The 26,652-nt window shown below is 42.1% G+C and overlaps 1 long non-coding RNA gene across 1 annotated transcript in view; it reads left to right on the plus strand.

Moving 5' to 3' along the window:
• The window catches only part of LOC127542619 (uncharacterized), a 33,732-nt gene that overhangs the window by 5,254 nt on the left and 1,826 nt on the right, over positions 1 to 26,652 (plus strand). Inside the window, exon 3 of the long non-coding RNA XR_007948766.1 lies at positions 25,786 to 25,941. This is a non-coding gene — a long non-coding RNA (uncharacterized LOC127542619). The remainder of the gene's footprint in view (positions 1 to 25,785; positions 25,942 to 26,652) is intronic.

A 26,652-nucleotide genomic window follows, 5' to 3' on the forward strand; every position in this document is an offset into this window, starting at 1 on the left:
ACTTTTCTTCATATATATATATATATATTACTTAATATATTTCCTAAACAGGCTCAACTCTCAGGACTGATGACCTTACTTATCCTGAAGGTTAAGAAAACTGACAAGCTTACATATTGAGGGAGTTGACAGAGGCCTCAGAGAAGGAGCTGAGCTGTTTGTTGCCCAATCCCCACCATTCTTAGTGTTTTTATGGCCTGTGCAAAGATGAAGCCATTTTATCCAGTAAAGCAGTTAGCATTTATATAGGATTTATTTTTTGCAAAGCATTTTAATAATTGTGTGATCTTCACAACAGTCGTTATTAGCTATCTTTACAAATCAGAAAACTGGGCAGAGATAAACATAAATTATGTAGCTAATATGTTTCTGTAACTGAAACAGAGAATGGTGAGTTTACCAAAAACAGGCTGAGTGGCTTTTTCTTTTCATTCTGCCACTAGGGGTGCTGCCAGGAGCACCCAGATTATTCCCAAGCAGTTGCTGGACAGAACCTGATGAAGGCTGGGGTGACTGGTGCCGGGATGGTAGTTTCAGATGCCAGGGCTCAGGGAATGCTGAGCATGGAATCTGACCCCGACTCCATCCCTATTCCCCCAAGCTGGACTGGGGGGTGTTTTTGGCAAGGTTTTGTGCTTCTCCTATTTCTACAGGGGAGGCAGAATTTGAGTTTTAATCTGATCTGAGATGAGAGAGATTAAGCAAATAGAGAGCTTCGGGGTATATCAGTCTTGTTAGCGATCTTCTTAATCCCAATGGAGTAAAAGAAGACTCCAGACAAGATAGAAGTCAAAAAATTGCTATTTTTCCTTATTGTTGTTGTGTCCAGTTGCCAAACTCCTTAATCAATTTTTCTCAAAATTGAGAATTTGCTAAGTTGTTTTGCTCTCAAAACTTTGAGATTCTATAAAGATGTTATTTTAATTTTAATTAGCTAACTTTTTGAGTAGCCCCCCAGTTTGGCCAGAGCTGAAATCCACAGTAAAAAATTAAACCTTTTAAGAAAAATTTCCAGCCTTCTAACTAACTTCTAACTATAGAGGATTTTCCTTGCTGGTTGCCTTTTAAATCTTTCCAGGTAACAGAATCTAGCTCACAGAACAAATATGACGCGGACATTCTGTGCAGAAACACAGACACAGACAAAAAAGACATGGGAGAAGACTGTTTCAGTTTTGCTGAGAGCTATAAACTTGAAAAATAAAAACAACTTAGTTATTAACATTGTACAAACATAAACCATTCTTTTACACAAAAGAAATAATTAATATTAAAGGAATCTCATTTTAACTAGCAGGATATCCAGGGCTGAGGCTGTTTCGTAAACAGCCAATTTGCTATTTGAAAAATATTAAGAGGTTCTTGAACAGTATACAATGCAGTACTAATTGCATATAACTCATTCTGCTGTGTCTATTCAAACAGGGTGTTAAAAACATATTTAGTAGTAGGTGGAATATATATAAAAAGGCTGATGATTTATTGGTAGCATCTGTAAATACTATCTACTGCTTGCAGCTAACTCTCAGACTTTGAGTTAGGGTTAGTACCTCCTCTTAATATTTTGAATAATTTTGTCAATTCATGTGTTTCCAATTTCAAATACAGTTTATCCAATTAATATCCTCAACATTTTTGATAATCATTAAGAGTAACTAAATTATCCCTTCTAATTTCTATTTTAAAACTGGTCTAGAATCTGTGATAGATTGCTTACAAAATGCCTTTTTTCCTGTACTTCCAAAATCTTTACCACCCTGAATTTTTATTTTTTATTGTACGTATGTATGTATGTATGCATGTGTATATATTTATGCTTTTCCTTTTTTGTAGGGTATTATTAATAACTGTGCTATCTTCTCTCCCTTTTTAAAAAAAATATTGTGGTAAGAAATGACATAGCAAAGAATATATATTTTCCCCCAAAATCAGAATCTACTACTCCAGGCGTAATTTTAAACCCTAGCAATGCCTGTGAACTATATCCTAAAATGAGATGTAGCAAACCAGAAGGAAGCGGACTCAAGTGGGTCTCTAGTGGGGAGAAAATATATTCTATATTATTTATAATTCCATGTGACACCGAGAGGGACAAATCAGGCCTGGCACTTCTAGCATGCTTTAGATCTTAAGTACTGTCAAAAAAAGTAGGATTTAACTTATTTTGTTTGCAGGCACAGCTTGGGGGAAAAGAAGTGAAAGTGCCTGTAGTTTGACTGGGCTGGGGCTAGTCCTGGGAATGGTTTCCAGCTATCAGATAACCTTCCCTATCATTCTGAAAGTGATATTCAGAAGCCCAATGTCTGCCCTTCCTGGATTTTGCACTTGTGACCCAATTGTCCATAATTAAAGCGTCTATGGGAATTTGAAAAAATTTTAGATGATAAATTTTCCTGATTTAATGTAGCCACTTGAAAAGTAGAAGTCTCAATATTCTGATACCTTTGAATCATTTCTACTAAAGTCATTTCAGTTTTCCCCCAGGTAAAGCTTTTTTTTTTTTTTTTTAAACAATCCACAAAAGCATTTTTCAAAGGCAAGTTGTTTCAATAAAATTTAAGTTGCCTCAGCAAAAGTCACATTAGGTCCTTGCCAGATTTAAATTGATATTCTCTTCTAATTTGAGCTGGATTATTAGGATCAGGAGCTTCAAAACAGGAAAGGCTAATTGCATTTCTAAAGGGACATCTCCTCTTCCCTGGGCTCTCTTAATTGCCTCCTGAACTAGCCCGCTGGGTTCATAAGAATTTTGCTTTCCTTAGATCTATGTTTATGTGAGGGATTCGGACAAGGAGGTGGGAGGAAGGGAGGGGGTGAGAGAGTTGAAAGTTGTACTGATTCTCCCTTTTTATTAGCATTTAAATATTCTTTAGTTTTGGTCATTTCTTCTTCCTCCAGAGTATTTGGTAGAAGAATCTACTTTAAGGATTTTTGTAGTTAAGGGAACTGTCTCGGATGGTTGAAGACATTTTCAAAATATTCCAAATAGAAAATACTGTAATTGAAGAGCCTCTAGTCCTTTTTCTTTGAAATATTCCCCCATCTGTTTTCCTACTATATCTCATTTTTCCAAATCAATTGTTCCCTCTTTGAAAGATTCCCCTATCTGTTTTCCTACCATATCCCATTTTTCTAAATCATTCCCTCTTGAGGAAACCAAGGACAGCATATCTCTACAGACTCCAAAATTTTTTTGAACTGTCCTGTGGTAATTACCAATCCTTTTTCTTGAACTAATTTTCTTTCTTTCTTTTTTCTTTTTTTTTTTAATTTTTTAATACTTTCAGATAATACTCTGTCCTTGCTACCTGGTTGATTTTGCCTTATTCCAATTCAATATGTGCACTATATTGATACCAGCTGGACAAGGATCAATCTTATAAATTTTATCATATATATTTATTTTTTAATATAGTAGCTGATATATTCTATATCTCATATATTTATATCTTGTTTCTCATGTCAGCCTGGTGATAAATTATTTCTAGTGATAAATTATTTTTGGTGATCACCTCTTCCTTACTTTATCTTACTTCTCATGTCATTTATTTTCCCCTCTTAACTTATTGTGAGCTCCAAGAGGGCGCTCTCCTGCCGGGACATCTAAAGGTCCCTGTTGGGGTGCCATCTGTTGGAGTCCAACTCCAGTGAAAAACAAGAGTGTGGATACCCGAGGCCAGGTGAAAGATATGCTTTGCAGTTTTCCTTTATTAATCTGAAATGTCAGTTTTAAATATACCCCCTTTAGACTAGGGTTACTACATTAGCTCCCTTCAGTTGACATCATTATCCCTCCAGAGTTAACGCATATTCCATACTTTGATATTTCAGATACTTATCAACACAGAACTGTAAGTAACCTAGTTGGGATGCTCATCGACAGCAACAGAATTGTCAATAGCTGCGATGTTTTCTCAAGACCAAAGGACTTGTCGAAACAGAGTAGTAAATAGCAGAAATGATCATACTAATGCATTTACCTCAAGTATGTCTTTAATTCATTGTTGAGGGGTAATATTATATGACTTATAATATAGTATACTTAAATATCTTGATCCTGTTTCAGGCATTCTTTATCAAGATTATCCTGATTTTTACCCAATATGTTTTTACAATTATTAGGGAGATAGTAAGCCAGCATGGACATGGATTTACTGGCGCTCTACATCTGTTAGAGATGGTGAGCCAATATGGCCTTCTACAACCTATCCCTTTCCAGAGAGTCATCCCTTATAAGAAAAGAAGAAAGTCCCATTAAATGAGCCAAACTAGCCAAAAAAACCAGTGTTGTATGCAGTATTTCATCCTCTGGTTCCCCACCTCTGTAAAAGAGCAAGGAAGATTATTTTAATAACAGCTAACAATTTCTAGATCACTTTAAGATTTATAAAGCATTTGCATACATTAGCTCCTTTAATTATCACAACCACCCTAGGAGGTAAGTGCATTTATTCTCATTTTGCAGATGAGGAAACGGAGGCAGAGAAAGGTTAAGTGACTTGCCAGGAGTAATTGAGGCAGAGTTCTAACCCAGCCTGTCCAGACTCCAACTCTAGCATCCTATCCACTATACCACCTGGTTCTTTCATCTGGTTGTTAATAGTTTGAAATTCTTTTGAGAGAGACCTATTTGTTCATATCCTTTGATCACACGATTAACTGCTTGGGAAGTAATTTTTGAGCTCATGGATTTCTGTTAGCTGTCCATATAGTCTGAGTGTCAGACCCTAGTCAGAGATACCAGGTCCATGATTTCCCCTCCCATCTTATCTTTGGGATCCCAAGAAGGTCATTGATTAGATAACCAACTCACATCTTTGTTCTATTTTAAGCCAAAGACAGATTTTCTTCCCTCCCTCTAACTCCAAAAGAAAACGAATTTTTCATAACAGAAACAGCACTGAAGTTCTTACCTAATGTGAGTGCATAACTGTTTCTAGTTAGTTTTCTTCTAGTCATGTTCTATTCACCATTGCAATGGGTATGTGTGGTCCACTTATGATGCTGAATTTGTCATTCTCCTTCGTGAAGGCCGGAAACATGGCTTAGGTAACTTTTTTTTATCTAGTAGACTGACACAATACCTACTTCATGATAGACACTAATTTGACCAGCTAACTCAGGATCAGGTGCTTAGAAGTATAGTAGGTGCTTATTCATGTTGAAAAACTGGTCTTCTAGGGCTGCAGGGACTATTCATTTTCATCTCACTTGGTGTGGTACTCACACACAGGCACATACCCTTTGATGATGGAAATGATGTATTTTTTCTTAGGCTGAAACCTAGGTTTTGCAACCCCATGAAACAACTAGTTCCCAAGGCTCATTATTCTCAATCATTATTTTCACTGGCTGCAATTCAGCTAAAAACCAGAAGGTTTTCTCCTTTCTATTTTGGTAATTTCAGAATAATAGAAGAAAGAACTTGTTTTATTGAAACTTTTTTTTTGCCTTTACATCAATTATTTCACACACATCCCATTTCTCCCCTGTAACCAAGAAAAACAGTTAAGCAAAAACAACCAGTACAGTGACTGTAACTGACAAAGTATATACTATTCTGTCTTTTGTGGCTTAGTTCCTCCCCCCCTTTCTGTTTCATTTTCTGTTCCCCAAAGCCTTCATTGTTTTGGTGTTTTTTTTAATAGCTAATTCTATGTTCAACTACCATTCAGTGCTCATTGTTGTATTTTGATTCTTCTTCTTCTAGTTCTATTTATTTCACTTTGTATGGGTTCATATTCATAATCCCATGTTTCTCTGATTTTCTCTTTTGTGATTTTTTTATTACACGATAATAGCCCATTATGTTAATATATTGTAGGGTTTTTTCTTTCTTTCTTACTCAGAAGAAGGCATTTTAAAAACCAATTAATGCTGTGCCCAAATGGTTGTTTCCTGAAGTGGGTGAGTTCCCAATTATCAGAGAATGTCCAGAGAAGACTAGATGACTCCCTTGGAATGTTATGAAATGATAGTCATGCTTTAAGGAGAGATTGGACTAGTTGACTTTTGAGATCTCTTTGAACTTGGAAATTGGATGATGTTCCCATACAGTTTCAGGGCCCCCAGGTTAGATTAAGATGTCAGCACTCTATAGAGTTGTACTCTTCTTTGGTGGAGATCATTCCCTAATATGAAATAACAGAGATTGGAGTTGCCCTTTCTGTGGCTTATAGTGAGTTATCTAAAGCTCAAAGAGGTGATGCCCATGATCATCCAACGAAGTGAAGGATTAGAACCTGAATTCCCTTCTCTCCCCTCCCCCTCCCCTACTCTGCCCAGTGTATTGCTTCTAGTAGGTAGTTCAGATGTTGGTTACTTGTCTTAGCTAGTAGCTCAGAGAGCAGCTTCAGATCTCAGCAATTATGGTGAGTTTGTTCTGAACCTCAGAGGATTGGCGCCCATTTTCCGTGTGCTCTTGTTCAGCTCTAAAGAACAATAAACATTTTCTCTTAGAGGAGATGGTTGCTCGTAGACAAGAACTAAATGAGAAAGAATCAGTGCACTTTGGAGGGGAATCTGTCAGCATGGAGTCAGGAGCTTTAGAAAAGGAGAATCTCATTTTCAGTTAAGACTGGTCACTGAGTGATTTTGCCCTCCCTCCTTGAGCTGCGGGAGGTGGGATGAATCTGATTTGGCTCATTAAAAGAAAACAATTTACATTTCATTCTGCATTAGGCGAATGACCTGCTTAGAATTCATAATTTCTTTGGTTCGCGTCTCTCCTGTTTTCCTTCATTGTTTTTCTTCTTAAAAAATAGAAATGCAAACATTTCATTTTAATTTTATAGTTCAGCCTAGGAGTAGAGGTTCTCTAGCTAGTCTCTGGAGGATTGTGCTGTATAAAACTGCTGCCATTCCGTTTCTTTGTCCCTCTCCCACTTCATTGTTAATCTGACAGACAGTAGGAAGGCTGATGGCTCGTCCTTCTCCCATGAATTTCATATTAATCTTGATTGCTGATGTATGCTTTCCAGAGTCCCTTAATGCCACATGCTGTACTCTTGTCTTTTTTGTCCAGGTTAGGCCCGAGGCAAGAAGTTTGGACAGCTCCCCCCTCGCTAGTGGCCCAAACCGGACATGTTTGGAATTAATTTTTGTCTCTAGTCAGCAGGACTGTCAATCGATGCCTTTAAGCGTGTTAGATTCATATACAGGAACACATTTCTTGGGTGCCTGTCTCATTTGCATAATTCCCAGTGTGCAACCTGGCAACTCTATCCTGTGGGTGAATGACAGACTCTGATATAGAAAGATGGCTTTCTGATTACCTCTAGACTTGTAAGAGGCCTGGATCTTAATGTAAATTTGCCATGAACTCTCTCTTCTGCCCTCTTCTTCATCTCCTTTTACTCAGATGGCTTCTGCTACTTTTTCTCCTCCTATTCTCTTCTTAACCCCTTTCAGTTGGGCTTCTGACCTTATCATTCCACTGAAACTGCTCTTTTTCAAAGTGACCCACGGTCTCTTCGTTGGCAAATCCAGTGGTTTTTTCTCAATCTTGTTCTCTTTGAGCACTCTGCAGCTTTTGACACCACTGATTACTCCTTGAAATGCTCCTGGTTTTCATATTATTTATCTGACTGTTCCTTCTCTGTCTCCTCATGTCCACTAAACTCAGGTATCCCACAGGCCTCTTTTCTCTCCATTCTACTTACTTGGTGGCCTCATCAATTCTCATGGATTTAATGACTATGTCTATGCTGGTGACTCTCAAATCGATCTATCCAGCTCTGCTAAGTTCCAATCTCCCTTCTCCAAGAGCATTTCAGATATCTTAAATTGACCTGTAGACATCTTAAACTCAACATGCTTGAAACAGAACTTATTGTCTTTCTTCCTATCCCCCTACTTCTCTATTATTATAAAGGGCAGCACCATTTTCCTAGTCCCTCAGGCTAGCAATCTAGATGTCATTATCAACTCCTCACTATATCTTACCTCCTCCCCTCATATCCAAGCTGTAGCCAAGGTTTGCTGATTTCTCCTTTGCAGCCCTCATATGCCCCCATGCCTCCTCTGGACACTGTCACCACTCTGGCCTAGGCCCTCTTGACCTCATGCCTGAACTACTGCAATAGTCTGCCTCAAGTCTCTCCCCACTTCAGTCCTTTCTCCATTCAATGACCAAAGTGATTTTGTTATAGATTCAACCATGTTACCCTTCTACTCAAAAAACACTAGTTGCTTCCTATTACTTTCAGAATGAAATACGAAATGCTTTGTCATTCAAAGCCTTTCATGACCTAGCCCCCTCCTACCTTTCTAGTCTTACACTTTACTCCATGACATGTCCTGTACTCTTCAATTCACTGTGATACTGGCCTTCTGGTTGTTCCATGAAAAAGAAGCTTGTCTCTTGGTTCTAGGCATTTTCTCTGGCTGTTTCTCATGTCTGCATTGCTCTCCTTCTTCTGCTAGGACTGTAGACTTCCCTAGTTTCCTTTAAGTCTCAAATAATTGCCCATCTTCCATAGGAAGCCTTCCTAATTCTAGTGTTTTCCCTCACTTAATTATATCCAATATATTTTGTCCTGAGCTTGCTCTAGGATTAGTGATTTACGTGTTGTCTCCCCCGTTAGATTGTAAGCTCCTCGAGTGCAAGGACTGTGTTTTGTCCCTTTCTGTATCCCTAGCATTTAGCATAGTGCCTGGCTCCTAGTAGCTGCTTAATAAATAATGCTTGATTAAATTCAGACATGGGTGTTCTAGGTCAGAATGAGAGGTATCTTTCACTGTCTCTATTCAACTGTGCTTCCTAGAATATAACAGATTTGAAACCCTCTCTTCCAACTCCACAAAAAACTACCTTTAATTAGTCAAATCAGAAAAAGGAATGGAAGCATTCCCAAGGAAAAGGAAGTGGGTGGGATGGAGTGAGATATAATGAAACAGATGTTTAGAAAACCAAAATGATATCAAGTGGTCCCAGGCCTTTTACTATGCTCATTCCCTACTCCATCTCCCCTTAGGTCAGAGATCCCAACCTGCTTTTTTATACAACTTCTGTGACCATGAATATGTGACAGCGATTTTAGGCCTCAAGTGTTCCACCCATCCCTTTACTGAGGGGTTCCTCGCTCTCAGTCTGTGATTCCATGATCCACGAGTTAGGAGAAGAGTATCTCCAGAGCTGTGGTGGCCTTGTGAAACCACTTGGAAGTTACATCTGGGTGCAAGGTTTACATTTAAGGCAAAATTTTGGCTAATTCAGAAAGGAGAGCAGAGATACTGTTTTCTGGATTGTTCATTTCTGGGTGAGCTGACCGGGTAAATGGCCTCAGAGGAATTTCAGGAGGGACTAGGAAAAACTGCCTTTAGTCTATCTTGGATATTAGCTATATAGACTTTAAGATTTCCATTCAAAGCCCTCATCCACTGTCCTAAAATCTGATGGGACACTTAGGAAAGCAACCCCTGCTATGCTAACCAGTGAGTGAGTGGCCACTACTACTGGAGCCATCTTCTTCCTGTCCTGTCTGAGTGCCTGTACTGTATTTCCATGGCTTTTTCCAGAGATGTCCTGGGACTGATATTCTTTGATGGGCAAAGAGTAAGTTTAGCTAGTGGCTGGCTAACTATAAATTTACATAGGCTGTGTGTGTGTGTGTGTGTGTGTGTGTGTGTGTGTGTGTGTAGAGGTAACTTGGAAAGATGGAAAAAATACATTGGTTACTACATATAATTAGAGCGATTGGAAATAATGACTCATTTTAAAGAATTAATTTTTTTTAAAAAGCCCACATTAGATCATGCTCATTATCCTTGTATTTCAGATCAGACTAGAGGGGCAGGATAGAAGAAGCCCCTTGTGGGGATATGTAAATGAAATGGGGATAAATGTAAACGGCCTGTGTTTCTACAGTCATCGCCAAATGGTTGCTCGGCCTATGAATTTTATTGCTAAAATAACTAAAGGATCCTGAAGCCCAAAACTTCCTTCCTTTTACCTTCTGTAACCAAGAATTGGTGAGACCTACTAGGAAGGAGTTCCCAGGGCAGAATTGACTTATTTTTGATAATATGCAGGCTTTTGACACTCTGAGAGGCAGCAGGATGTAGGTCCAGAGAACCTCTAAAGAACAGCAAATTTAGTATGTTGTAGCTACCTGAGATTGGGGATTCCTATTAGGAATCAGGCACTTTTATACCCTCATTTTGGTTACTTGGGTTTAAATATGCCAGGCCAGGGTCAAAGGTTAGCCTAGTATGGCTCTAATAAGACAAATCTATCTTTATATATACGCACATATATATGTACGTATTTAGATGTGTGTGTATACATTGTATAACTTGTGGACTTAGAGAATTGCTTGATGAAATTTAGTGGAGATTAATGTAAAGTCTTCCAAGTTCCCAGAAAGAACTTCACAAGTTTTGAAACAAGATTGGAAAGGTTTAGCAGACTATAGACTGAGTTGGTAGTGTGATATGAACAAAAGGGTTATGGGATTTTAGATTGATGTAACACTTAGGAAAGCAACCTTAGACTGCATTAAGAAAAACATCATCTGTCCCTGTGTTCTCCGGCGTGTCCTCCACAAGTATAATACCCAAAGTAATCTATATGAAGAATGTGACTGACCAGTTTATTTCCTTGCTCAGGAACATTTAGTGGCTCCCTACTTTCTGGGATCAAATACAGACACTTCAGCTTGCTGTTGAAATTTCTTCATAGTCTGCCTCCAACCTACCTTTTCAGACTTATTTCACATGATTTCCCTTCATGTAGCCTACCTTGCAACCTGTTGGCCTATTTGTTGTTGTCCACATTTGATCTTTTTTTCTGTGGATTCTGCCTTTATGCAAGCTGGCCTTGTTCAAACCCTCTGCCTTCTGGAATCTTTAGCTGACTCGAGCCCTACCTCTCATGGGGAGCATCTTCCTGATTCCTCTAATTGTTAATGTTCTCTCTCCTCAAGTAGTCTTCCCTCTACAGATCTGTGGACGTCTCGGTCCCAATTAGTGTGTACGAGGAATCCTCGAGTGGTCACATTATTCAAATTTCTCTTGCGTCTTTCGATTGGGCTGGAACCAAGTGCCACGTTTTACTTTTACTAAAGCTCAGAATATTGTCATCAACTCTAATTGTCATTCCCTTCTCCCAGCAAAACTTGTGCTCTGGGAGAGCGAGGATTCTTTTGGGATTTTTTGCTTTTTCGTATTGCCAGAGTTGAGCAAAATGGGTTTCCACTTTGCAGTTGCTGCTTCGTAAATTCTTATTGAATACATGAGACTGGGCTCTGCGATGCAGCTCCCCCTCCCCACCCCATTCTCCAAATGAGAGGGCCCTGGCCAGGGGGTACAAATTGGTAGGACAGCTGGATTTGTTGCATTCTCTTGTGTTGTGTGAGAGATGAGCTGATAGGGTATAGAACCTCTCAAATTGTCAGGAATGTGTCAACTTCCAGAGATCCAGCAGCTGCTCAGAGAAAATAAGTAAATGTGATTTTTTTTTTGGATGGTGGCGCCAGGCTGCATCTTCTCTCTGGCAGATTGGTGGTTGTCATGGTTACCTGCACTTGTGGAGATTTGAGATGTCAAAGAAATGGAAAGGAATAGGTATAACTCTGGGAATGCTTTAGGAATAGCCATGCTATTTATCAGGCTAACATCAGGTCACCCCAGTGGGGCTGGGCTGAGTGTGGGAAGGCAGAGTGAGGCTAGTTTATAGGACATGACACGGTGCTCTTGTAGCCCTGGTAGATGGGAAAGAGGGAGAGCGATTACGTTAAATACAACTTCTGTCTCCTTGGAGACTCTGTGGGCTTCTCTGACTAATGCCAGACCCCTCTGGCCACCCCGAATGTAGAAAGAGGGGTGCCAGTGTCCTCTGTCACTTCTGGGACATGAAATCAGAGGGGGAGCAAATGGCTAACTGGACCCTAATGTAGCAAAGGCCCTGTGTGATACCTTTGTTTCCCCTTCTGTAACATAGGCATAACAATATAATTTGTCTCCTTTCTACTGTAGAGTTAGTTTATGTTTCCAAGAACTATATGCACATATAAGTGATTTGTTGCAGATTAAGAGAAGCTGTATGTTATGTAAAGGAAAGAGTTTGGGACTGGAAAGAGTCTCAGGAGCTGACTTCTAGTCCTGATTCTAGCCCTAAGTAGCCAAGTGGCTTTGGAAAAGTTAGCTACCATCTATCTCTGTGCCTTAGTTTCCTTATCTGTGAAATGATTTGTGAAGATCTTAGAAGATGGGGGAAGGAAGTTGGATAACTCCTTTTTCCATCTTGTACTTCCTCAACAAAGTGTGAATTTCTATAGAAAAGGTATATTTGAAATTCGACTCTTCTTTGTCTCTATGATGAAGCCTTTGTTCTGGTATAGGCCACACTGACACCTCACTCCTGCAATTTCAAAAACAGAGCTTTATTTATCATCATCTCATAACCTGTGATACATAACCTATGACCCCGGCTCCCCAGGCTCTGGGCTAACATGTCAAGTCCTGTCTCTTGAGACTGGCAGAAAAAAGATCATTCATCTTTGGCTTATTATGGTACCACCCAGTGTTTACGAGGAGGTGTCTCCAAATATGCTCACTGCCAGATTTTCCCAAATGTGGGCAAAAGGGTCTTTAGCTTCCATTTTAAGCGTTCAAGGTGACAGATGCACATTGGAGAGAAGACCCAGTGGAGAAGAGGTTTTTAACCTTAACCTGTCCATGAGTTTATTTGTAAAAAAAAAAGTTTCAGTAATTATATTTCAGTAAAATTAATTTCCTTTGTAATCCTATATATTTTATTTGATGCACTTAACACAGTTCTGTGTAGGATTCGATAGGCTTCTCCAGCCTGACTGCCCAAGGGGCCCACAATGTCAGAAAGGATGTCAAGACTGCTGATGGGGCTGAAAGGACACCTCTAACTTGTTTTAATTTCCATTTCTTTGATAGTGATGCTCAAGAGAGAGAGGTCAGCACCAGGCGCACTGTGAATGAATGAAAGCACAGAAATGAGAGATTACAAGGCCAGGGAAACCCGACTGTCTTACCTTGCTTCGGTTATAATACTGATTTTTTTTCTTTTTCCCTGCCCCGACCCCCTCTGAATTATTAGTCTGGGGACGGAAGAGTGGGATTCCTTCAGACATTCCTTGGGGGATACGTGTAACAGGGTTAGGGAGCTAAGAACTAGAAGAAGATATTTCCTCTAATGGGCCGAAGTTTGAGGAAGAAATACTGTTTGAGGAAAGGATAGAGTCTGGGTACATGGGAGAGAGAGGAAGGGAGGTTCCTAAGAGGTACAAAGCAGCGATTTACCCGGCAGCTCCCAGGCCAAAGCTGTAAATGGAAGGTTGATGGGGCCCCAGGCGGGTGCAGGCCAGTCCTCAATAGAGCTGGTTTGTGAAACTTGGCTGGGAGGACAGAGGGAGATTGATATTTGCTCCATAGTGGGGCTGTCAGCTGTGCTCTCTGCCTCTCCCTGATACCAGCTGTAAACAAAAGTCCTGGCCCTTCGTGGCACTGCAGAGCAGTCCAGGCTGGCGTAAGTCACTGGGGACAGCTGGACCATTTTCTAATTCTGGCTCCCGACCAGTGTGGAAGGGAGACAATGAGGGGGTTGAGGCGGGGAGCAGGATAAGGGAGGAGTTAGAAGGGTGGGAAGGAGCTGCAACCAGTGGGAAAGAAATATCATTTTGAATTCCCAGGTCTTTGGGTACAAAGTGGCAAAAATGTCTTGAGGAAAACATTGGTCTTCCTTCTCTCGTCATTAAACTGAGCCAGATTTGATTCTGGGGTCTTGTTCACCCGTTTACCGAGTGCTTTACTGAGTGATTTACTGACATTTAATGAATGCTTTCCTCTATTTTGTGATACTCTTAGTGTGTGTGTGTGTGTGTGTACACGGCACTGTGATAGATATGACACAGGAGCGTAACACATTTCCTGTCCTTATGGACCTAACAGTCTAGTTGGTGAGATGAGATAGGTGTGTGTGGAAAGATAATAACACAGCACAGAACACGATCAGTGATCAATGAGGGGGTACAGACAGTGCTCTAGGATTTTAGAGAAGGAAGAGATTTCTTGGGCCTGGGCTGATCCAAGAAATGTATCTTAAAACAAGTGTGAGGTGCAACTTTGCACCCATCAAATTGGGTGCAATCGAAAGGAAGGAAATTCAACTCTGGCTTGGGGTGGTATTGGTGTGGAGGAACAGGTACATTCATTCACTGCTGCTGGAATTACAAGCTTGTAGAATCTCTTGGGATAGTTTCCATCTGGTGGTACATGGTAAAGCTCATCCAACTAATTATAACCTTTGACCCAGTAATTCCACTGTTGGACACATATAAAGCCAAAAAAACCCTTTTCTCTTTCCATAGATTTTCATGCGGTCTTGCTTGAACTTGCCAAAAAAAATCTAGAAATCAATAGAATGTCTCTCAATAAGGTCATACAGATTATGGGGCATGCGTTGAGATGGTGGAATACTCTAATGAAAAAGAAATTTTTATGAAATGATGTAATTTTAAAGAAAGCATAGCCAGAGATACAGGATACACAGTAGGTACCCCTGGATGGATAAGAGGAAAAGTAAATAGAATGAAAAGAATATTTTGAATGGATAAATGAAGAATCCTGATGAGGATTTAGGAAATGACTGAAATTATTATGTAGACATGAAAATGAATTTTAAGTGTCAATGGTTTGTAGGTAACTTTAGCTGGTAGTGTAGATGGCAAATGTTGAATTATTGCTAAAACATTTGATTTAAAAAAAAAGAAGATTTAAGATGGGCTTTGAAGAAAAGGCAAGATTTGGAGGTGTGGAGAGAAGGAAAGGCACAGGCCAGAGACAAAGCCATAAAGACACAGAAGGAGCTTAATGAACAAGGACTGTTCGTTAGATAGTGATTAGAAAAGTCTAGATGGAAGAGATGGCATGCTTTGCTGAATAGGGGGAGATTCAGTTAAATCAGTTGGGTGGAGCCATATTGTCCAGGACATCTACTGGCAAGTTTAGGAGTGTTAGCTTGATTCTGCGGGCAATGAGAAGCCATTTAAAGAAGTGTAATGTGAGGGAAATGTTTAGGAATGCCTCATCAGATAAAGCATTTCCAACCTTAAGCCTAGTCACCTACAAAATCCATTCTCTTCATTGATCACGATCAGGCAAACTGCCAAAGAACACACGGTCAGCTTTCCCTCCAGACACAAAGGATACCCATGAATGCCTCTAGAACCAAAGATCTTGAGCCATGTCATAGCATCCAAGTTGAAAGGGATATCAGAGACCATCTTGTCCAACCTCTACCTGACCAAGAATTCTCACCGTATCATCCTTTCCCCCCTCTCTACTTCATTTTCTCTCTCATCTGCATCCCAGCTCATTCGGATTGCTTGTGACTGCCCATCGGATGGGGAGTGGCTCAACAAACTGTGATATATGAATGCAGTGGAATTAGGGGTAGGATGAAGGCTTGGCATTCTATCTGTGGACTCTGGGCAGGCCTGGAATGATTTCCTTCTTCTACCTGTGCCAAATTCCTACCCTTATACCTCCTGCCACTTTGGTTTGTTTGCCTTGGTCTGAATCCCAGGTAGGCCATCCTGGGGAGCCTGCAGAAGGTCTTTGCCTTTGGACGATCTACCTATCAACCTGAAACTCATGGTAGCCTGGACAGGTTGTGAATGAAAGTATCTCTTCTTCCTTATTGATACCCTGCGATCATGCCTTCTAATTGTGGGGTCACTGGTTGGTAGGTGGTTTGAGTATTTGCAAAGGGACTTCCAATAGCAACAACTCCTTAAACTCATTCTAGGGAGAAGTTAACATCTGAAAAGGGGACAAAGATGGAAATGATATCCTTGTCTAAGCAGAGTCATTTGGACCATCAGATGAGATAATAATTGTTGAGTACTTAGAATGGTTTCTGGTACATAGTAAGCATTATATTATTGTATTTTAGCTATTAGTTGAACTTTTGGGTCTGGCATTTGTTCTCTGAGTTTCTGGGAAGGCAGCACATGGGGAAATCACAAAGGGGGTAACCTTCCCCCTCAAAAAATGTTAGAGGGACAGAGGAAAAGCAGACACTCTAATACATTGTTAGCGATACTGGCAATTCATCTAACCATTCTGGAAAGCAATTTAGAATTATACTGGAAAAGTCACAAAAGTACATACCCTTTTACCCAGCAATATCACTAGTGAGCATATATTCCAAGGAGGTTAAGAACTGAAGGAAAGGACTCATGTATGTATGTATGTGTATACACACACACACACACACACACACACACACACACAAATATTTATAGTAACATTTTTCATAGTAGCTAAAAAAGGGGAAGCAGTGACTCCCCAGCAATTGGGAAATAGCTCATTCTTCACTTGACAAATGTAGAGTACTTGTGAAATTTTGTTTGAGCTGTTGCAGAGCAAAGTAAACAGAACAATACATACAGCCTTGATTCCAGAGGATAGATGCTGATACAACCCTTTCTCCTCTTAGCAAAGAACTCAGGATTATAGATATGGAATACAAACAATTGTTATCAGACATGGTCAATGTGTTTTTAACTGTATTACTTTGTTACACATTTAAAAAATCTTTTCAATAGTATTTTATTTTTCCAAATACTATAAAAATAGTTTTCAACATTCTTTTTTTTATTAAAGCTTTTTATTTACAAAGTATATGCATGGGTAATTTTTCTAACATTGACCCTTGAATAACCTTTTGTTCCAAATTTTTCCCTCCTTCCTTCCACCCCCTCCCCTAGCTGGCATGTTAAATATGTTCAACATTCATTTTTCTCAGACTTTGTGTCGCCCATTTTTCTCCCTCCCTCCTTTATCTTTTTCCTCCCCAAGACAGCAGGTAGTATGGTCTAGGTTAAATATGGACAACTCTTTTAAAGCTATTTCCACATTTATCATGTTGTGCAGAAATAATCAGATCAAAAGGGGAAAAAACCATGAGAAAGGGAAAAAAAATTATAAAAGTGAAAATACTATTCTTTGATCCATATAGGCTCTGTAGTTCTTTCTCAGGATGTGGATGGCATTTTCCATCCTAGTCTATTGGGATTGCCTTGAATCATCAATTGTTGAGAATAGCCAAGTCTGTCACAGTTGAGCATCACATGATCTTGTTGTTAACCGTGTGTACGATGTTCTCTTGGTTCTGCTCGCTTCACTCCTGTAAGTCTTTTCAGGCTTTTTGGAAATCAGCCTGCTTATCATTTCTTTTAGAATACTAATATTTCATTACATTCGTATATCATGACTTATTTAGCCATTCCCCAACTGATGGGCAGCCACTCAATTTCCAGAGGAAAGAAGGTATCGAGGAGTTATTGGAAAGCGACACTAATATAAGAGAAAAAGTATCATCAGGGTTGAGCTTGGGAAAGGGTTCCTGAAAGTTCCAAATTACACCATGAAGTAGGCCTCTGTTAAATGTCTGTGAGAAGAAGCAAGAGACTTCTAAAGAATGAGGAAGAATGTTAACTTCATTTCTTAATGAATAAAGGAGGAACTTTGCTGCCCTTCCTCAAGAGAGCTGAAACACAGTGCGTAACCCCCAAGAAGACAGAGTCCCAAAGCATATCTCAGGAACAATTGGTCTCCAGAGGAGACGGGCTGCGGCCATCCTTGCCCAAGGAGATGGGTCTAGACCGGTGTTAACTGAAGACCTGGCTCTGGCATTTGTTCTCTCGGATGTTGGGAAGGCAACGCATGGGGAGATTGCAAAGAGGGTAACCCTCCCTCCTCAAAAATCACTTAGTCTATAAGCATTTAGGGGCTTACTTGTGCTAGGCACTGTGTTAAGCTCCGGGGATACAAAGCAAGGCAAAAGATGGTATCTACCCTTGAAGAGCTTGAGTCCAGTGGGTGAGATGCCAGGCAAACAACTACGTGCAAACGGGATAAATCGGAAAGAATCGAGGAGAGGAAAACGCAAGCATTAAGGAGGATTCAGAAAAGCTTTCTGTAGAAGACAGGATTTGAGGTGGGACCTGAGGGAAGCCAAGGAGCAGAGATGAAGAAGGAGAGAGTTCCAGGCCTGGGGGACTGCCAGTGAACAGGCATCTTGTGTAAGAAACGCCAATGTGGTCTTGTCACTGGAGGGCAGAGTATGTGGGGGAAAGCAAGGTATAAGGAGACTAAGAGCAGGCCATGTTGTGAAGGCTTTGAAGGCCAAACCACGAATTTTCTATTTGATTATGGAGGTGATAAGGAGTTATTGGAGATAGTGGCTAAGTTAAAAGGTCACCTTAAAGAAGCAGCCTAACCTAGTCGAGTGACTACTGGTATCTTTTATTTATCAGAAATAGAGACCCAAGATTCCATGTAATGCTAAGGCACAGGAGAGGAGACATGCAGGGAACAGAGACTTCATCAGCAGAGTTTGGTTGTACTGGACGTGGGCCACGTGTGGATAGAAGTTATTCAACCCCCTAAAGAGCCTTTGTAATAGGCTGGGGCCATCTCACTAAATGAGACCCCAAAGCTGCTGACCATTGTACTATATACTGAGAACTGGTGGTAGGGGGAGGGTCTGCTTCACATGGCCTGCAGCCCTCCAGAGAAGGTGGCTTGGTGAGAACAGTGGCCGTGAGGGGCCCACACAAAAGCCACCAGCAGGTTCTGAGGTGACATCTGTGAGTAGCTTGGTGGTTCTGGGAACACATTGTTCCTGTATGGAAAGCGATCTTTCATGGTATGGTCTAGATTTCAGTCCTAACACATTCGGACAAAACGTACCAAAATGACTGTGATGACTTTTTTTCTTAAAGGCAGAAGTATATCGGCTCCTAAGTTAGAAGCTGCTTTAAGGCAGGTGAAAACCAGCTAAAGTGCTAATGCTTTATGGCTTGATTCCTCTCCAGTGTGAACAGTCTGTAAGATACTGGGGGCAGGGGTGTGTGTGGAGGCACCTGGTTGAACTTCCAGAATTTCTTTCTGTACTGAGCTCAATTATCATTGCCAGAACTATTACGCTTTTGCTTGATTTGGGGTATGGTGAAGGAAAATTGTTGTTTTGCATGCCATTGAGATCTTAGGAAAAAGTTATTCTTTTCCTTGAAGTGTTTGATTCTCAGCCTTTTTGCATATGATTTTATTATAATATATATATTATATATATTACATATTATATATATATATATATATTCCTGAAAAGGCATCTGACTGAAAGTAGGGGAGGGAGAGAAGAGAAGGATTCATTTAACAGAAATTTGCTTTATAGCTAACTTAGTTGGAACATGTTCAGTGTTCCTTCAGTTGAAATAATCGAATGTTCATTATGCCAAACCCTGTCATCAGAACTGTGGGAAGGAGGGGTATAAAGTATACAAGACAATTCCTGCCATCAGGAAACTCACAGAATAGGTCTGGTCCATTAAGGCAGGGCTCCAAGCACTTGCTTTATGAACTCTTTGGAGGCTGCTAAGGCTGAGTCCTCTGTCTGTCATCAGCTTGAGTAGGCCTCTACTCCAGAGTAGACTTAGACTGAAACAAAAATTAAGGCTCTCCAGTGTCCTTGGAGTGACATTGGGGACAGACAAGCTCGGGCATCGTAGGACCCGAGTCTTCGGGCATTTAGAATAGCCACTTCTGGGCAGGATTTCAGCCTTTAAGTGACTTAGCAAGAGTGGGGCATCTCCTGGAGCCTGCGTTTGGCTTCTCACCTTAGTCTCGTTGAGTTAGTTGACTAGACTTGAGTGGAACTGGAGGTAAGAAGCAGTAGCTTTCAGTCCTCAAGTTCTGTCTCCCATTTAAGAACTTTCCCTTGACAGCACTGGGACTCTGGATGAGGAAGAGCTGCTTGGAGCAGAGCGGGGGAAGGAGGGTGAAAAGAAGGACTGAGGGCATCTGGGGAGGAGATTTAAAGACTGCAAGTTCAAACAATCGGAAGAATGAAACCTTCTCTAGGGAAGGAAAAACATATGAAATATTAAACTTGCATTAAATATTAACATTGAATTAATGAAAACATAAACACTTTATTAGCATAGGAAGTTTTTTCCCCTCTTTAAAAGTGTGTTCTTTTAAAACTCGGCTTTTCTGTGTGTGCTCCCTTCTGAGGAGTCAGTATTGCACGTACATGGGTGGCGAGGAAACTGACCTCACAGGGGTCTCTCATATCACTTTTGCCAATTCATCTGGGTATGTAGTGACTGGGAAACTGAGGGTATCCAAGGAAAGTGTGCAAGACCTGAGAGCCAGGTATCAGACTTGCCCAAAGAGGAGGAAAAGCCCCAAGGAGCCATGGAAAACTTCAGTTTGTATGTGGAGGGGCATGTGGTGGGGGAAGGGAGCAAAAGCCATATGGCCTAGATTCTTCCACCATGTGTCTCCTCTAGAGTGCTTCTGGGTGAAGGAGAGGGGGGCGGTGGTGGAGCTGATCTAGTGTGAGTGGAACAATTGAGATCGTTTGTTCTCTACTCCCTCCCCAACTGCCCTCTGAGGGAGGCTAGCCTCTGTGTCACTTTGTTAACTCCCTTGGGTCATTCTGGTGGCCTGTACTTTGACTTCTCTGGCCTTCTAGTACCAGCTGATTGCCCGAGCCGGTTCCCAGTTGGGCAGGCGCCATGGCTCAGGGCTATTGCTGTCTCCAGAGCATTGTTCTCCAAGACTTCCAACAGGGCAGATTTGTGCAGTTGGCCCATCTGGACCAGATCTCTAACAAGTACTGCTCTGTTGAATCAGCTCATCTCCATAGTGCCTCTCCCCTCCCCGTGCCCTCGGGCTGTGGCAGCCTGACACCCCATCGGACCCATGGTGAAGATTGTCAAAGGGGTGATCTCGAAGTCTTTTCAAAAGAGATTTTCCTTGTGTGGTCTCATTGACTTCTGCTCACTACCTGGGCAGAAAGGGGAAAACTGTTTCTCTACCCCCTCATTCAACCCTTTCCTACTGGCTCATTGGCCATTATATGCCAAAGGAGAAATCTGACTGATTACCCATTGCCCGGGAGTTCTGAGCCAGCCATCCTTGATGGCTTAGAACTGAGAGAAGGGATAATAATAGCTCACTTTAGTGTTTTCTGAGTGCCGGGCAAAAATGACCCCAGTCGTTCTTCGGGACAGCTTGGAAAGTAGGGTTTATTTTTATCTCCATGTTACAGATGGGGAAACTAAGGCTAAAAGGAGCTAAGCAACTTGCCCGTAGTCACAGAGCTAGTGTAGTAGAATTCAAATTCAGGTCTTCCATACTCCAACCGAGTCCGGAACTCTAGCCCCCCAGGACTTGCTGCCATGCTGGAAGAGAGGCCCCTGTAGCACCACACGGAAAGAAACAGACAACCTGATTGGACCAGGGGAGAATGGGAGCCCGGCACTGGATTTGACTTTGAGGTTTATTGACTTTGGAAATCGAACATGGTAGTAAAGAGAGGGTGTATGTGGCATTCCAAAAAACCCAATCGATTATGCCCAAAAAAATGACAAGGAAGATTTATCAAGCTCACCTCTTCCAGCCAGTGTCTTAGCAGCACTTCCCATGATAATCAGCTCACAGTTTTGCACGTGTTGTAGACGCCAAGATGCTGGACTCATGCTACCATGTGGGCTGATAAGGAGGCAGCAGAAATATAACCCTGTATACTTCATCGTGTGTGTGTGTGTGTGTGTGTGTGTGTGTGTGTGTGTGTATGTGTGTGTGTTGGGAGGCAGAGAATAGGAAGCATGGCCACTAGATCAGGGGACCCCCAAGTGCTCCCACTCCTGCAGGTTGACACGATCCTGTTGGCATAGCTTAGCGACCATCGCGTTCCCTTCCTGCTTGGGAGCCTTGGCCGTCTCTCTGCCCAAGACAGGGTTGGAGTATTGCTGTGAACTAATTGCCAAAAGGAGTGCATGATCTTAAGGTCTTAACTCATCACCAACAGCAGGAGATGAAGTCAGCAGCCAAGAGGCCAGGTGTATCTTTTGGTGAAGTCGGCATAAGGGAGGAGAGTTCTGGATATCAAAGAGTCTGGGGTTTGGAAGGAAAAAAGCAAACACAAAACTATGCAAGGACAGTCTCTGTTTCCCACAATTCCTAGAATTTCAGGCACACAGTGGTTCAGGCCTGGTTTCTTAGGCAAGGTTCTGAGGGTCACTGTGTAAGATCAAGCAGTTCCTTTCAAAACATAGCATCACTTTTTAGGCAACCCCAAGCTATCGCCACTGTGCTGGGTTCTTAAGGGATAAAGGCCTTCAGGAACAGCCAAGGGTTCCCAGGACTAGGAGACCTCAGGAGTATTAAATGATGAGGTCTCTCTGGCTTGTCAAGATCTGATTTTTCCAGAAGTCTAAAGGCCCTCTCCCCCATTCATGCCCAGTATCAGGTTCTCTAATGCTTGTGAAAACCTCTCAGCTGATTCCCCTAGTTGGATCCAAGGCTTTCCAGTCGTACTCTGTGCTGAATGGGTCGTGGAAGGATGGTCAGCTTCCCTGCCTTCTATAGCCTCAGAGACTCTCTGCTCCTTTGAATGTGTGTGTGTGTGTGTGTGTGTGTGTGTGTGTGTGTGTGTGTGTGTTTGGCCATGAAAGGCAGCAAATATGGATGGACACACTGTTAAGTTTCCATGCTTTTGAATGGGTAGGATGCTCCACGTTCAGGTGATAAGAAGAGGGCACAGCATCCCTATGAGGCCATGCTGGAGTGAAGGTAGACTGGGCTGAAATGACCAAACCTATGGTTTTTAGCATCAGGGACCTGAGTAACCCCCTTAATGGAGTGTTGGAAGATGAGTCTTTGGAAGAGAAAGAAGCCCCAGGAAAATGGCAGACCCTAACTTTAGGATAGCATGAGTGAGGTCGGAGCTTGGTTGGATTTGAATAGATAAGCCTTCTCTAGATGTACAGCCACTTTTGTCACCATGCAACAGCAGCATACACCCATGTAGCTGGGAGGCTGGAAGTTGGGTACTCTGGATGGGAGGTCAAGAAACTGTCCAAGTTCTGATGCAGGCCGAAGGAGGGTGACAGCCTCACTCCCCCCCTGGAGGCTTCCTCGGGAGTCCCCTGCTCTTATCATGGTGCTTGGTGGATGTCCTCTGATCGCAGAACTTTGTAGACAACCCAGTAAAAGATATTGAAGATGAGGAACGTGAAGGGGAAGATCGCACGGGAGATGGTATCGATTCGTTTGGCCCTGTCCACGTAGTGCTTCCGTACCATCTCCCCCTCCCTCAGGAGAGGGACTGGGGGTGAGGTGCTATAAATACCTGGGCCTTCCATGGGACCTCCATCCCTGACCTGCAGGCAGTGGCCCAGGCCATAGCCCCGGAAATAGAATCGACTCTCTCGGATGACCTCTTCCTCCTGCAGGAGCAAGTGAGAAAAAGCAGAGTTTGAGATCACGTTGGGGACAGAGACCAGGATGTGCGGATTGTTCCTCAGGTCAGGTCACACACATTTATCTGTCACAAACAGGTTTTAGGCTATACTCCCATTTGCAGGGTCTTCCCTCACAAAATTAATAATAATCATCGCAGCTTTCGCCAAGAGCTACTTGGAGATGTTCAGAACGAACGGGAGTGCCAAGTCACTTCGAAGGATGTCTGAAAGAATAAGAAATCTCCAGATTGCTCTGATTTGTGATAAGCAGAGCAATGCAACCTATCAAATGATGTCACTTAGGAAACAGGAAGAATTCTCCCTGCTCTGGGGGCTTGCTGGTTCTCTCTACCTAAAAACCAAAGCTCAAAGGGAAGGCAGCATGGGTGGGGGTCTTGGGTTTGGGTTCAAATCCTACTTCAGACACTTACTGGGTGTTGATTGTGGGCTGCAGTTTCTTCATCTGTGGGATAAGGTGAAGTTGGACTGTCAGGTCCCCTCTCTAGCTGCTCTGTGTTCCCATGAGCCTCCTGTACCTAAGGGATTTGCACACTTCCACATGATCAGCCAGTGAACTCGGTGGGGCCAGTTGGGTAGTTCCAGATGGATGCCAGTTAATTTTTGCGAACAGGTCCCAGCCTCCCCGATACATAGCCTGTTAACACGATCGAACTCCTGGCCATTGTGATGCCCGTGTCATTATAGACACATGACCACGGTATTGATAAAATCCCCACAATAGAATTCTCACGTAACCTTAACGCTCTGGAAGCCTGCCACAGATTTGGCAGGGAGTGCTGAACTGTTCCACGGCAGCAGCTAAAAGGAGGTTCCCAGGGTCTGTGCACTTAGTGTTCCACTTATCATTATGCTCATTCATTCCACTTGAAGTAGAAACACTCAGTCCCTCACTCAAGGCCTCAATAACTCTCGTTGCCAAACAGAGATACTTGTACCAGGTTTGATTGTCTGCTTTCCGGCTCATGGCAGAGTAGAAACAGCAGCAAATCGGGTGGCTAGGAGAGGGGGTACCACAGGGGGAGACTCTTGATCTGCTTGCTAGAGGCTAGCATGCTGTAGTGGCAGTGATGGTGAATTGGGAGTCAGAGGCCCTGAATTCACATCCTGGATGTTTGGACTACCAGTAGGAGATTGGGCAAATGACTTAACCTGTCTGGGCCTCAGTTTTCTAACAGTAAAAGGGATGTGAGTATGTGTGTGTGTGTGTGTGTGTGTGTGTGTGTGTGTGTGTGTGTGTGTGTGTGTGTATGTATCTGAACCAGATGGTCTCCTATAGCTCTTTCAACTCAAAATGTATGAGTAGATGAAAGGAGTAAGAAATGTGTAGTGCCAGTGTGAACTTAGCCCAGTATTGGGCACGTAGCAGATGCTTAATACATGTTGGTTGATCGATTGAGGCAGAAAAACTTCAAAAAGCTGACACAAGCACTTGTCAAGCCCAAATGTCTGGGAGGGGAAGAGAGGGAGCACAGCCTTATGTGTCTCAATAATCTGTATTACATAAAGCTGGTCCAATGGTTGATGTTCACTATGGAGAAGTGAAAAGGTCACTTACTGACTCTGGGGTTAAATCCTCCTTCTGTCACTTTCTCTCTTTGACACTGGCCAAGTCACTTTCCTTCTCTGGCTATGAGTTAATTCATATTATCGATTAAGGAGTTTGGACTAGATGGGTTCTAGGGTCCCTTCCAGTTAGTCATCTGCCATCCTGTGACCCTGGGGGATGCCAAAAAGGTTACATGACCTTCAGGTTTCTCTGTTTAAAAACAAAGGAGAGAGATACTCGTGCAAAAACGTGCTGAGTTCAGTGAACCACATGAGGTCTGGTTTGCCCGGAGTGTAGAGTATAATAAGGGAAGTTATATGGAATCAACTTAGAGCCATGTGACGAGGGGTTTGAAATGCCAGGCTGAGGTGAGGAGTCTATTTCCTTCCAAAGTTAATGGGGAGCCATTGAAAGTTCTTGGGGAAGGGAGTATGATGTGATCAGGCCAGAGCCTACTTCAAGAGAATCTAGAAAATATCTGCATGATTACTGAATTGTCATATGGTACCCAGACTCTGTTCTCCAGGGGGAAGGTAGGGAGATATTTTTGTTTCCTACAGTAATCCCTTGAGGCATACCAGACTGCCTGAATTTCTGTAGCACTTTGCTTCCAAAGGCCTCCCAGCACTTTATAGCTTGCTCCACTAAAGCCTTACGTTATTCCTACAATGGAGATAATGTTGATTCTCATTTTAGGGGTGTGGAAACTGAGGTCCGGAAAACCTGGATCTCTTCAGATTCATTGGCAGGTTAAGAAAGAAATTAGAGATTCGGGACTGGTCCCTTTGTTCACGCCCTGCAAGAGTGAGAGTTGCCGCAAGAGGCCCAGAATGGGCCTGAAGGAGAAAAAGCCCAGCTCACTGTTCCTGGTCTGGGCTTGAGCTATTTCTTTAGAGTTGATTATTTCCTCTTGTGTTCTCGCAGGTAAATGGTGGGAATGGATCCCAGAATGTGCCCGTGACAGTCTTGCCCTTGCCCTTGTACCCTCGGAGGTGGGAGACAGGATGAGGCCTGAGAAGCTGAGCCAAAGTCCCAGATCTGGTGGCTATATGTCAGCGAGGAAGGAGGAAAAGAGAAAAAGTGAATATGCTCCCCTTTTTTGCTTTCTCTTTCTCTGTCTCTGTCTCTCACTTTCCTCTTTCTCTCTCTTTCTATCTTCTTTTCTCCTCTTTTTCTCTCTCTCCTTTCTTTCTCTCTCTCCTGCTTTCCTTCCCCCCTCCCCTTTACTCTGTCTCTGTCTCTACTTTTTTCTTTCACTCTCTATCTCTTCTTTTTCTCTTCCTCTCTCTTTCTCTACTTCTCTTTCTCTTCCTCTCTCTTTCTATTTTTCTCTCTCCTCTCTCTGTTCTCTCTCCTCTTTCTCTCTCTTTCTTCTCATTCCTTTTCTCTTTCAATTTCCTTCTCTCTCCTCTCTTTTACTCTCTCTCCTCTGTGTCTCCTATCTTCTCTCTCTCCTCTCTCTTCTTCTTTCTCTTACTGTCTGTCCTTCTCTCTCTTCTCTCTCCTTTTTTCTTATATTCTCTCTCCTCTTTCTGTTTCTCTCCTCCTCTCTCTATTTCTCTCTTTCCTTCTCTTTTTCTATATATTTCTCTTCTCTCTGTTCTTTCTTTCTCTCTCTCTTTCTTTCTCCTCTTTCTGTCCTTTTTTCTATTTCCTTCTCTCTCTTCCTCTCTCCTTCTCTATTTTCTCTCTCCTCTTTATATTTTTCTCTCTCTTCTCTCTGTTTCTCTTTTTCTCCTCACTCTCCTTTTCTCTTTGTATTTCCTTCTGTCTCTCCTCTGTCTTCTCTTT

Source organism: Antechinus flavipes, chromosome X (genome assembly GCF_016432865.1).
Source record: "Antechinus flavipes isolate AdamAnt ecotype Samford, QLD, Australia chromosome X, AdamAnt_v2, whole genome shotgun sequence".
NCBI lineage: Eukaryota > Metazoa > Chordata > Mammalia > Dasyuromorphia > Dasyuridae > Antechinus > Antechinus flavipes.